The 13,443-nt window shown below is 40.1% G+C and overlaps 2 long non-coding RNA genes across 2 annotated transcripts; one reads left to right on the forward strand and one right to left on the reverse strand.

The window, feature by feature from the left end:
* Nucleotides 1-943: 943 nt before the first annotated feature.
* LOC145456495 (uncharacterized) lies at nt 944-2,671 on the forward strand. The gene is made up of 4 exons (XR_013920619.1): nt 944-1,785; nt 1,856-1,921; nt 1,980-2,069; nt 2,308-2,671. It is a non-coding gene; the product is annotated as an uncharacterized LOC145456495 (long non-coding RNA).
* A 1,312-nt stretch (nt 2,672-3,983) lies between these two features.
* LOC145456494 (uncharacterized) lies at nt 3,984-10,399 on the reverse strand. The gene is made up of 3 exons (XR_013920618.1): nt 10,105-10,399; nt 8,648-8,816; nt 3,984-4,426 (listed from the first exon to the last, which is right to left on the reverse strand). It is a non-coding gene; the product is annotated as an uncharacterized LOC145456494 (long non-coding RNA).
* Nucleotides 10,400-13,443: the final 3,044 nt, after the last annotated feature.

The raw sequence follows: 13,443 nt of genomic DNA on the forward strand, positions 1-13,443 counted from the left end.
TTTCTCTCCGAATTGCTAGGTGGATGACTAAAAAAAAAAAAAAAAAAAAAAAAAAAAAGGTCAGCCGTTTTGACGCGTCATCGCCCCCCTATCGCCCCCTTCGCTATTTTCGCCCCCCGTCGCCCCCTTTGTCCATTTACGCCCTCCTATCGCCCCCTTCGTCATTTTCGCCCCCCTAGATCGCCAAATCGCCCCCTGGGGGGCGATATCGCCCACGTTGGGAACCACTGGTTAAGACAGATATCCAAGCCAGCTAGGGGGTAGGCTGAAGTCAACAGTGCTGATAACTGTTGTGCTGTTTGTTGAAGGATACTGGCCGTTCTTCTGATGTATAGCTTGGCAAATCAGATTAGATCATTTTATATTGATGTCAGGCAGTTTGGAACAATGTTTATATCACAAACGTGACAAGTTGGTATCATATACCGTTATAGTGGGATTTACAGTGGAATGCTGCAGGGGTCTTCGTATGCTGAACGGATTTCAATTCAAATGGATAGCCAGAGCCCTGAGGCACACAGGACACATCAGCACTTCTTCCATAACCGCACCATATAGTATCAAGCAATGTTTCCCATGACCACCATAACCCGCGTTCGCTGGCTCCAATCGATTCGGTTACGAATATGATATGACTATGGTTACGAGACACGGGAAGTGATATTTGGGGTAACGCGTAAAGGTGCCTAGCGTTGGACTTGCGAATCCCGCCCATTTTGGCAAAGAAAGGTCAGCGATAAGAATCCGCTACGGGTAATGATGCTGATCAGTGGTCATGGGGAACATCAGTTAATATAGTGCATGTATCGAAGAAGCCCCAAGATGAGATTTTAGGTTGCGGCAGATCAACAGATCCTTTATTGATAGCCTACATGCTACGTCAAGTCATCATTATAGTTTTCTCGACTGGTTACGTCTTTTAACTTAGGCACGTTGACGTTTTGGCTTTGCTGTGGTTATAGCCAAAAAGTGAACACATGACGCATCACCAGAAAATGGAAAATATGTATCATGCTCATTTTGTTGAGCCTAATCAATGTTGCACCACTTGCACGCAACTGTGATTGATTGCAGGGTTTCCCTCAATATCCATTTTCGCTCCACCCCTATGAGCATTGTCATAAATATGTTTAACTGCTACTTTCTAGAATAGTGCCGACTACATGGAACTTTGATCAATATGTGTCTATTCAACCAGCATTGTATTGATATTCCGTTCACTGCACGCGCACCGAATTTCAGCATACTGGATAAAGATCCAGAAGTTTCGGAAAGAAAAATGACATGACTTTGCATGAAGTTGTTAGTGAATTGCTATAGATGTGAAGCAATGTTCCCTCTAATTTTTGACGAGTCTGTGCGTACACTCAAGAACTCACTACGCAGACCCTCGGAAAACAGTGCGTAACGACTAAAAAAGGGTCATGACTTCAGATTTTCTGTGTGCATAAACCGTGTCAGCACTGCGCATTTGCGCATGTATGCAGCTTAAAGGGGCCATTGATGTGAAGTGATATATGCCAATAATATTCAAAGTGCAGTACATGCTAACGCTTCAGTAATCCAAATGTTTTGAGATATATGTCAATTCAACATTGATTTTCACAGATTTGCTACCCAGTCATAGTATCGACATAGCAGCATAATCAGTCCATGTAAAAATTATTATATAGCTGTGCAATGTGCCACCAGAGTGAGCTGCAGGCTGTGAAACAAATGATAGCACCATTCTTTTGGAACACAGAGAAAATCAAACGAGCAGTGATGTGCCAAGCCATCAAATAGGTATTTATCTATCTATCCGTATATGTGAGTGTGAACGCGCATACCAATATCCAGTTCCTTTTATATTAAGGTTTTTCTGAAAGCACTTTGCTCGAGCTTTATCCAGTTCCTCGCACCATGATACCAACACTGGGCTGTAAGTATGTCATTTCCATTCATATTTATACCATGCTTGATAAGTTGTTTTGTGATAGATGCTGACCCATCTGATGTGCCAACTTATGGAGTAGCAGTTGGGAGCTGCATCTGCTAGTTGTTTGGGCAACATTTCCAACCAGATCAAGGTAAGTTTGCATTCATTACTAGGCCATCAATTGTCTGTTTGTTATCTCATTATTATTGCTATTAATTATTATCTCATTATTATTGCTATTAATTATTATCTCATTATTATTGCTATTAACATTCGTATAGTTTGCTGATGCTATGTATTACAATAGACTATTGAGTTTTGTATGGATAGCAACAGTATAAAATTTAAAAAATTCGTTCGAAATTTATCAGTTATATCTCTACCAACAGCTCACCGAAGTCCAGGCCCGAAGTCAACTATGAAGCAGCGAAGATTTGAAAATCAGTGATAAAGCAGAAGAGAATGAAACAAGTTGAGCATGGTCTCAACGTTAATAATTATAGAAGATGCTGAACAACATTAATTTGACGCTAGCCGAATCTAGAGTCAAAACATGTCTTTTGTACATTTGATTCAATTTTGTTCAGCCGTTCATGTTCGCCTGCTCCAGTTTTCCAAGCCCCTTGCAATAACTTCGCTATCTTGTGTCCAAATTTATGAACTTGAACTTACTTAAAGCCATAATGCACATTTTACCTCATTTTAACGTGTCACAAGAAATAAAGCACGAGTATGTTTTGGAATGTAATCAAATGTATTGCAAAAATCTCTAGATCATGCGTTGTCGTGCAGATTTCTCTGTGGGAGTGCGGTCAACGCTTCCAGTTGCAGTATGTCATCAAATTCAGCTCCATCTGCCTTGTCAGCATTGCTATGATTGTAAAGGCAGAAGCAGGCTATTGTCACATCGATATTCTGAGGTTCTTCCTTGAATATAGCCAATGCGCGAGATATTTTCTTCAACACAAAGCACTGCGCTCTGCCAGAGGGTAACGATATGCATGAAAACAATAGTGACTTTTTTCGGTCAAAGTTCTTGGGCATAATAGTGGCGTGAGTAATAAGTCCTCAGTGGATATTCAGCATCTCCAAGAGCATAATCTTCATCAATTAATATGCCAAAATGCTGGGCAGTTGTGTCTTCAAAAATCGGTATCACAGCCGCACTATTTCTTCGAATACTTTGCGATAACGTGCTGATCATTTGCCAGATACTTCCTCGGGGTTCCGTTCTGATCATCCGTCCGTAAATTTCAACAACTCCAGCAATTCCGTATTCCTTTACTGCATCGCTACCATACTATACGACATCAGCAAGCAACTCAAAACAATAACAACTGGCCTCGGTTCCGTGTTGAACTCGCTACAGCGACGAAGTAGACAGTAATTACTCGCAACTAACGGACTTGGCCGAGCGCGGCGCCAAATTGACATTTGAAACCGAATTAAGACCGCCGACGTCTGGCGTCTTGAGCAAGTCAATCACTGGCCTTAAGCCAGGTCTAAATTAAGACAACTTTTTGAAACCCACCCTTAATGTTTTTGGTCGAAATTGTTTGCTCGCAAATGCATGTAGACCGGAATAGAGCTACCCAGCAAACACTCGATGTCCAGTTGACTTCCGGTGGAATTGCCGGCAGGACGTCCGGTAACTTACGGCCGTCACCTCCCTGGAGTGAGTTTGTCGACAACTAGGGACGTCCTGTCTGCTCTCTGAGTACGTCCGCAATGACGTGTTGTGGACATGAAGCGACTCATCATGGACGCGGCTGACCTATCCTGGACGTCACGTGGTTCCCTATGGACGCGTCTGACGTACTGTGGACGTGACGCCACTCCCTGTGGACGTCATGTCACTCCCTATGAACGCGCCTGACGTACTGTGGACTTGACGCCACTCCCTATGGACGCCAGTCCACGTACTGCGGACGTCTTATTCGCCCCTGTTCAAGTCCTCAGGACTCCCTGTGGAAAACTTAATGATCTCTATGATTACCTCCTCCACTTCGATACCTGCTCTGCTCCCACTACATGGAATCCCAACTACATGGAATCCAACATCATATAAGCTCACAAACTGTTTATATTGGGTTACTGGAAAACGACAATTGCAAATTTCAAGTAAAACATTAATTAAAGAACTCTTATTATTTAATTTAACAAAGTTAAGGATTAAGTGAAAATTCGATCACAAAATTATAAATATATGAAATAAATGTGTCACATGAATTTTGGAAATATCAGCTAGTTTTAACTAACTAACATGACAAACATTCCAATTGAGGTGCATACGAGAAATTTGAAAGAAACGTGTCAAAGGAATTTGACAAAGGACAACCGCTAAGACAATTAAAAACAGACATAAGCAATCATAAGTAGGAACTACCATTGCAAGACGTAAAACGATGCATCGGCTGTACCGCATCATGTTAAGAGCGCGAGCGCGTATTCGTCTTTGGCAATAAACTTTGGTTGCAACAACAGGTTTCTTCTCAGTCCTTGTTTTGCCTGAAGCACATAAAAACAATGTCAGCAAATTGTATGTAGATACACTCTTCATAGCACATGAAATATGTATCAGAACTTCACTATATATTTCCACTTGCATTAATTGTAATATGTCTTGTAAATCGCTACTTCTATTTGAGTGTGGAGAGCTTCTGAACTAGCGATACAGAGTATGCGTCAGCCAATCAAATCAACTTGTGGAAACACCCAGGGCTGTAATTGCAATGAGTCGAGTTGCGATTTCTGGTGACTCGAGTCTTTTTCTCAAAATTCGGAAATGACTCGACTCGAGTCAATCTATGTAATGACTCGGACCAGTCATATGAATCGAGACTCGGACGGCTAAGACCGATAACACACTAGTGTAACCACACTATTGGTATTTCGTCTAATGGTAGCAGTACTTGAAAATGCGACCAGAAACGGTTAAAGGTGAGAAAAATCAGTAGCCTATATTATATATTATAAATGCGAACCGTTGATATCACCGAACAGAGTTATAAAAACTGGATTAAACAAGAATTTAGCTGGAAACTGAGCAGTCAACGCAATGGTTGAACTTGAGTCATAACACCATGACTCGGGCTCGACCGTATACTCGCTAACTTGGACTTGACTCGGTGGTGAATTGGAAATGACTCGACTTGACTTGAGTCAAAACTATATCAGTGAGATTGACTTGTGACTTGGCTACAACCCTGGAAACATCTAAAGTACATACTTGAGTACTTTTCAGAAATTATCCTTTCACATCAATTAGTTTGGACAAGACTTGTAAATCACTGCTTGTACCAGAGTGGAAATACATGGTGTTACTACTACTTCTACTCCATTGATGACACAACAAATACTTCTACTTGAGTGCTGAAAACAACTACGTTTTTGACTATCTCTGTTCAGAAGCATGCACCTACGACTCAGGGTTGTAACCAAGTCACAAGTCAATCTCAATTTTATAGTTTTGACCCGAGTCAATTTGAGTCATTTTCAATTCACCACCGAGTCCAAGTCATTGTGTTGACGCTCAGTTTCCAGTTAAAGCCTTGTTAACCCACTTGTTATGACTGTGTTTGGTGATATCGAATGGTTCTCAATTCTCATTCAAAATATAGCCTACTAATTTTCCTCACTTTTAGCAGTTTCTGGTCGCATTTTCGAATACAAGTACCAATAGATGAATTCCTAATAGTGTGGTCACTTTACTATACTTCGAAATTGCAATGAAATGTTGGTCTCGAGTCATATGACTTGGTTCGAGTCATGCGCAATGACTCGAGTCTGAGTCGAGTCAATATACAGATTGACTCGAGTAGAGTCAAATCATTTCCGAATTTTGCGAAAATGACTCGAGTCAAGTCAAGTCATCAGAAAATCGGGACACGAGTCGAGTCATGACTCGATTCATTACAACCCTGTTACGACTACATACAATAAGCCTCGACATTTCGACTGTGTCCACTTTTTGAAACTACTCACCCCAGTAGCCTACTTTTTCGAACTTCCCTTTCTACTTATACTTGAAAGGTAGTTTGATGTCTTGTAAATCGCTATTGATACTTAAGTACTAACTACGACTACTCCGAGTCTCCGACCATCTTTGTTTGGAAGCGACCACCTAGAATAACTAGGGCTGGCCAGTGGCCACAATGATTCTAGTAATTCGAGTCAAGTAAGTGAAAGTAAATTTCGTGTACGAATATAGAATCGAAATTCTAATTCTCAGTAAAGTATTATATATTTTCAGTATTCAAACTATATAATACTTTACCGAGAATTCGAATTTCGATTCTATATATCACACACTGTGCAATCCTTATATTAATTAAGATTTCAAGGCGTTCGATAAGCCCAGTACCCCAAATTTACCAAGATATCAATTCATTAGGGCAGCGGTTCTCAACCGGGGGTCCGCGAGACCTCTAAATTTCAAAATGGTTGATATACTAATTCTTATTTTATTTTTTTAATTTGAGAAAAGAATGAGGCAGTTTCACACCACAACTGCTAAAACCTCATGAATCATATCATCATAATAATCGTCTGACATGAACTATCGTAGTGTGGAAATTCATTTTCCTTGCCAATTTTCCAATAACCTGCTGATACAAACATATTGCTGTTTAGAGACGTTCAGTTTGGGTGTGTGGGAAAAATAAAAATATGGAGATATTTACGTCAATCAGGGTGACTTCGTAATTTCTGCAAAACCTTCTGAATTTGAAGTTGTCAGTCTCATCAAATTAGTGAACAGTCGTTTAAAATAAATATTTTCGATTTTTTTTTTAATTTGTTCCAATGCAGGGATTGAAACCTCGCCATGAAATCCATTGTATCCTGTGATATACAAAACCACTATTTGAACAGCTTCTTGGAGGTACATTACTTTAATATACAATTGCATAGTATATTCATATTGAAATGAACCCGAATATTTTTGGCTGACACTCGTGATAAATCGAACAATGATATACCTGCTTTTAAAGTTCGGCTATCAGATTCGGTGCATTTTTACTGCGGATGCCCTATTGACAAGGCTGGTTTTTTGATGAACAAGGAGTGTTTCGTTGCTATCAAAGCATTACGCTCCAACCCCGAAATTCATATCACCAGTTTTATTATTATGCAGCCTTGTCTTGTTAATGTTCAATTGTTCATGGTCGAAAATGTTTGATCGTAAATATACATGTAAAACGAACAGAACAAGTTATTTCTCAGGTTGGAAAACTTGGATCCATTGTTTGGCGCACAAAACTTGTCTATACGTTTAGATTGAGATTTCACTTTGACAGTAGAAACTCTCTGCGGGCCGTATGTTGCCCGTCCCTGCGCTAAATGCTGGACGTGATATATTCATTAAATATATGTTTCTTCATTTTGGTGTCATAAATGTTGCGATCACACCATAAGTATCGTCGGAAGCGTTGTGCGTTAATATTCCATTAGCCTCCATCTATCTTTGTGGAAATGATTTTTGGCACTCCTCGTTTATGTCATAACGAAGACGCGGATTTACAAGACACGGCCACCGGGCCACGTACTTCAAGAAATACAGCAACAAAATTAGCTTTGGAATAATAAAAATCTACCAACTTCCACATAAATAGTATGATGTTATTTTCAAGAAAAATCATTATTTTGCTGTTTATCATAAGCCTACAGTTCATATTTGCACAAGATGGATGAAGGTTGCACCATGATAGATCTAAAATTGAACTAAAACTTGAGGGGGTCCGCGAGAGCCCGTGACGGTCAAAAGGGGTCCGCGAAGCCAAAAAGGTTGAGAACCACTGCATTAGGGGTTAGTATAGGTGACAAGATAGCGTGGTTGTTCAACTGTGTGGCCTATTTTATCTCGATATTGAATTCATGCGGCCAGCGGCTTCGGAATTTGAAAGTGGCGCGCGACCCGTTATGAGTTGACGACCCCTGGCATAAGCGGTGTCTTACAAAAGGCCAGGAGTGTGCCGTGCTATAAGTCGACGGTTACGGAATCAAAAATAAGAAATATCGGCGTGGTGTAAATGACCATTGTAGTCGACAAAAACCGTGATTACCACAAATGACATTAGGATTGTGTACATCGTAAGTGCCGATAATGCATGTCTTCTCGCTTCGACGAACTACGCGTAAGCTCCACTGTCGCCTTGTGAACCACTAATTATACTGGAGTAGATGTTAACAGCGTTGCTACTACTTCTACTCAAGTACAAACAATGATTACTTTGATCACCCTACCAACTATTGAGTATGCAACGGTATGTGGACATACGGGCATGCGACACATGAGCATGCGAGTTAAATTACGGGTTAGGGTTGAATTTAAGCTTGGGTTAGGGTAGGGCTTGGGGTCGGGATATATAGCGATTAATTTCAGTGTTATGTTTCGGGTTAGGGTTAGTTTTGGGGTTATGAAGTCACATACTGAAGTGACGCATGCTAAACTGTTCCATGCTCATGCTCAACTGTCGTTTTCCATTGTGTCGCATGCTCATATGTCGGGCAATCGTATGCAACACATCGACCAAATCTACTTTTTAAAAGTAATTAATAGAGCATATTTCAGAACTTCATTTTCGACTTCCATTTCAAATAGATTTGACACACCTTGTAGCTTGTTACATCTACGTGTGTATAAATTCATGACATTACTTCAACTTCAGTACAAAAGATGATTACTTTGACCACCTCTGGTTTCTATATAGTCTGTTCAACGTTTTTTACCTTCGATTGCTTTCTGAGTTTTTCCCGAGCATGGCGCAGCACCGATTTTGTAGAGTAAAAGCAACGCTTGTTCTAGGTCACAGTAGTTCTTCCAAACGATCTCGGCCCCAGTCTAGAAGGCATTCTTCGTACAGCCTGCTTGACGTTGTTGCCATCAGACATTGTCGATCTAGAAAATTTAAATGATTAGAATAGGTTTAGTGAAGGCATTTGTCAAGAACTGAAGCCAGGTATCCATAACATCCTGTTGAAAAAACAAAAACAATGGTGTACAAGTACTAGCTTGGCACATGAGTACTCGAATCTAAATCGAGTATTAATTCGATTACCAGTAAACTCAGCCCATTGAACCCAGCCTACGGTAAACTCGGCCTAAACCTAAGCCTCTCCAACCCTAATCTTGGGATGCACCTAATTCACGATGTGCGATCTGATCCTTGACGTTCTGCACTCTTCGTCAACATTATACAGCTCCGTACGTTCAATATAACATTTTATACATCCGACATACGATACCGCCCTCAGTGGGAATAACATTCATGCGACATATCCGCCACCACCAATTCGCCATTGCCTTCAATTATTAATACGATTCACGACATTTATAATAATTTGTATTGACAAAGTCACCATGGGCCCAGTTCACCGAAGGCCGAGTTCAATAGGCCGAATTCGTCATGGGCCGAGTTCACTGGTCACCACTAATTCTATTGATTCGAGCCAACTAGATGACTTTTTCAAGTAGGCCTTCTGAAATTATACGCTCTTTGCCACCAAGAGTACAGTTATCAATAAAATTACATCTTTGATACCATTTTCCAATGTGGAAGTAGCATTCAAAATACGTAGTACAAAGCTATTCACTTTAGTGGAAATGACATATCTGTGAAGTCATGATTAACCCACAGCATAGTCACAAAGTGCAATGAAATAGGTATCGGTCGAAAATATACCAAATTATCTGTAATTTAGTGTGATGTAAAACTAGCATTGCATCATTGTATGTTCTTAGTAGAAACATAAAAGATACGTTTTCAACTTTCCATAATACTCATACTGTTATGACTGTTATCAGTATAACATCATAATGAGTGATTATCGAATACTTGACACTTAACACCAGATTCAGAATCAATCACTCTTCACTCAGGTGCTCGATTTTGCCAAGCCCTACTAATCAGAACAGAAGTGATGCAGCCAACCTGAGATATTTATGGAAATCATGTATACCAGATTAGCGCCACTGTGAATTATGGCACACTTGGATTCAACGAAACATCAGGTCGTAGAGTTACAATATCAAAATATCATGCAGCAATTCTGAGCACCACTGGCGAAATCCTGATCGGGAACCACCGTCACAGAGTCTATTTGCGCATCATTTATGACACTTTTTTCAGGCTAATAAATCGCTGATTAATGAACATGAACAATCATAAATCATCACTCCAACTTACATGATTCATCTTCTTAATCCATGGACAATGCACGACTGGGATGCGTTGCTCCGAAGTTGTAAAGTACTATATAACATTGCCTGTTCCATATTTAGACTCCTGCTAAAAATGAAGCGATGTTGTATACGCAGACCCATATATGCCCCTGCCTCATCCGCATTAAGAGTCCATTGATAATAAGGGTCAATAGTGTGCTTTCTTATTCATGACAACATGACTATCAGCAATCAGTCTTCCCTAGGGCCCATCTACTTTGTGAATGTCGCTGTAATGTAGGCAATGTTATTGCCGTACAATATATTTTGTGAATGTCGGCATAATGTCTCCGTGCAATATACTTATTGGAAGGTAATGGGCGAAATATCAAGATCAATGTCAACTCAAGGTCCGAGAAGAAGTGAAAATTCAAATGGAATAAGTATCTAATTTCACCAATTTTAAACTTTCATAATACATGACAAGGAACGCGCAAGATATCCAATGAGCTATAAATGCGACTATAATTTTTGCGACTACTATTTCTTACCAGGGATTTCAAGATATCGTATAGATAAGCTATATGTAAATTATAAGTTATCGTTATATTGCAAGTTATAAGTAAGCATTTTAAGTATGTTGCACGGCGACATTGCCGACATTGCGACAACCCGTCTGCCCCATGAACATGTTAAAATCCATGTAGTATATAATTGGTTTAGCATCAGGGTATCATTAAATTAGGCTGAGGTTAAAGTTGGGTTAACTATAATGATTGTTCCTAGAATACCCTAACATTAAACTAATAATAAAGCCATACATTTTGACATGTTCACCGAAAACCTCGACTAGTTTCAATGGTTATAATGTTGCTGTGGACACAACACAAAATTACAACGAATACGATAATAAATATGCCAGTCAATAGGATGCAAATATTCATTACCATAGGTGCAACAATAGTTTTCAGCCACAAATTCAGCAATCTCACATTCCGTAAAGGAACATCCTATAAGACACTTTCAAATTATGTAGCTATATAAACCAAGGCTATAATACATTCATCGATGCTGCATCTGGTTTGCTGCATGGATCTTGCAGTCTTTGGAAATTCTTTTCAAAGTTTTAATAGTATATACCGTACACATCAAACAGAAGTTGGATATTACAACAACATGAAACCCACTGTGCTGCAAATCGAACTTCAATGATTGCACATAATTAAATATTATCATGATCATGCTCATTGCTCATCGCTATATATACTATTTCAAGTACTGCATAGGTTTACGATTAGCGGCGGGTCGATTAGTTTCGTTCGTACATGATAAACCGCGACGCAGACGTGCCACTAGAATCATAGTGAAATTCATGACGGTTATCGCAGTTAATGATGACCGAGGCTGTTGCTGTTCAATAAATATAGCACTCAAATACCAAGCTTCCCCGCTCTCTGCCTTTCTAGTACTCATGACAGCGACAATATCAATAATAATCAATAGCACGCACAATCCATCCACGCCGTTAAGTATCCTATTCTAAACTAAACCATTCCTGTGATAAACCCGTCACTCCGCCATTACTACAAAACCTGTTCTTTCAAATTCAAACTGAATCACGCGCGCGCATGCTCGCCAGACAGAAGAACGCAGTCTTTATTGGTTTTATGGTTGAATGAATTTCAAGCAACAGGCGTGCTCGGCTCGACACTCGAGACTCGACACTGTCGACAGGTATCGGAATGCCTCATATCACTGAGCTATATGCATTATCGCTGGCCTCTTGCGCAGTACGGCCTCAATTATCGATAATAGCCGGGCAGACTGAGTAGTTCCGTGATTGGAATAGTTATCACCATACCATTATAACGGATGTCAAGTTTTCATTTCGGAAGATTTCACATGCATTGGGTATACGGTATATTTGAAATAACATATATTTTGCCTTGATGTGGACATTTCGATCCAGTAATGTCACAATAAAATAGCTGTATGTCTCTATATCGTACATTATATCTCTAACAATGTACAACCGCGATCATCGATAGCCGGGCTTCTGAAGTTCCGCGCGATAGAAAATCATCGCCATATCATCAATCAACATTCTCGTATTCACTCCGATAGATTACAAATGGTGAAATGTATCATGACATTCATGAGTGTATTCAGAAAACTATTTTGCATTGATTGCACAATGCACACTTGAATTCATAGAAAGTAGGGACATCCTGACGAACTCCTGTGTAGGTGGCATCCAGGCATCACACCATTATGACATCCACTGGAATGGTCAATGGTGACTGGCACAGGAGCATTCTAAAATTCACTTCCTCTGGTAGTCACCTGGAGTTACATAAATTGACGTCCAATGTTGGGCATACTGAGCAAGTCCTCCGTAACTGAGGGTGGGAGGTGGGACGAGTGGGAACAATTGTGGACATACCAGTAACTCCACGGGATATCGGGTGTTTGCTGGGTAGTTGACCATCTTTCTCGGGTTGGCAAACTTAAATTCATTCTGTGACGCAAACAATTTGTCAATACTTGACTTTCGGGGAAAAAATCTGTGCGGGCCGCTCAAAATCCCGTCGCGGGCCGTATGTTGCCCGTCCCTGCTATACTTGGTACCTAAGTACATACCTGAAAATACATTACGGTTAATTTCCTTGCAACATATCGTGACTTTGTTCCAAATATACTCTGGAGCGGCAGAGTATATGAACGGATTCAACATGCTGTTTATCGGCATAATCACGAATAAGGCACCATCGGTCAGAACATATTCGTCGACACCTTCCAGAAATAAAAGTTTTAGGGTTCATTTTCCGTCTGCATTAGATCATGCAATCGGATTTTTGAAGGTAAGGCGCCACAAAAACGCAATGACGTCACATGTGGGCCTACGTTGACATTGTCCTCTGTGGTATGCATGGTGTTTTTCGAATACAATGGTCATTTACACCAGGCCGATCATATATATTATGATTCCGTATCCACCTACTTATAGCACCACCCACTTCTATAGGCCGACGCGGATCAGATAACGAGGAGGAGCCTAGATAAAAAATAAACATCCTGCACTTGGGATGGAAATCTTGACACGACCTTGGTCGGACTCCAACCCAGACTTGGACAACTAGAAAATTTTCTGCTTTTCGGAATTAGATTAGAATTAGAATTAGAGCTACAGAAGTTTTTCTAGATTAGATTAGAATTAGAATTAGAGCTACACAAGTTTTTCCAAATTAGATTAGAATTAGAATTAGAGCTACACAAGTTTTTCCAAATTGGATTAGAATTAGAATTAGAGCTACACAGCTTAATTCTTCCAAATTAGATTAGAATTAGAATTATAGCTACACAG

Source organism: Botryllus schlosseri, chromosome 14 (assembly GCF_051294905.1).
Source record: "Botryllus schlosseri isolate E-star chromosome 14, Bs_hap1, whole genome shotgun sequence".
In the NCBI taxonomy this organism is placed as follows: Eukaryota; Metazoa; Chordata; class Ascidiacea; order Stolidobranchia; family Styelidae; genus Botryllus; species Botryllus schlosseri.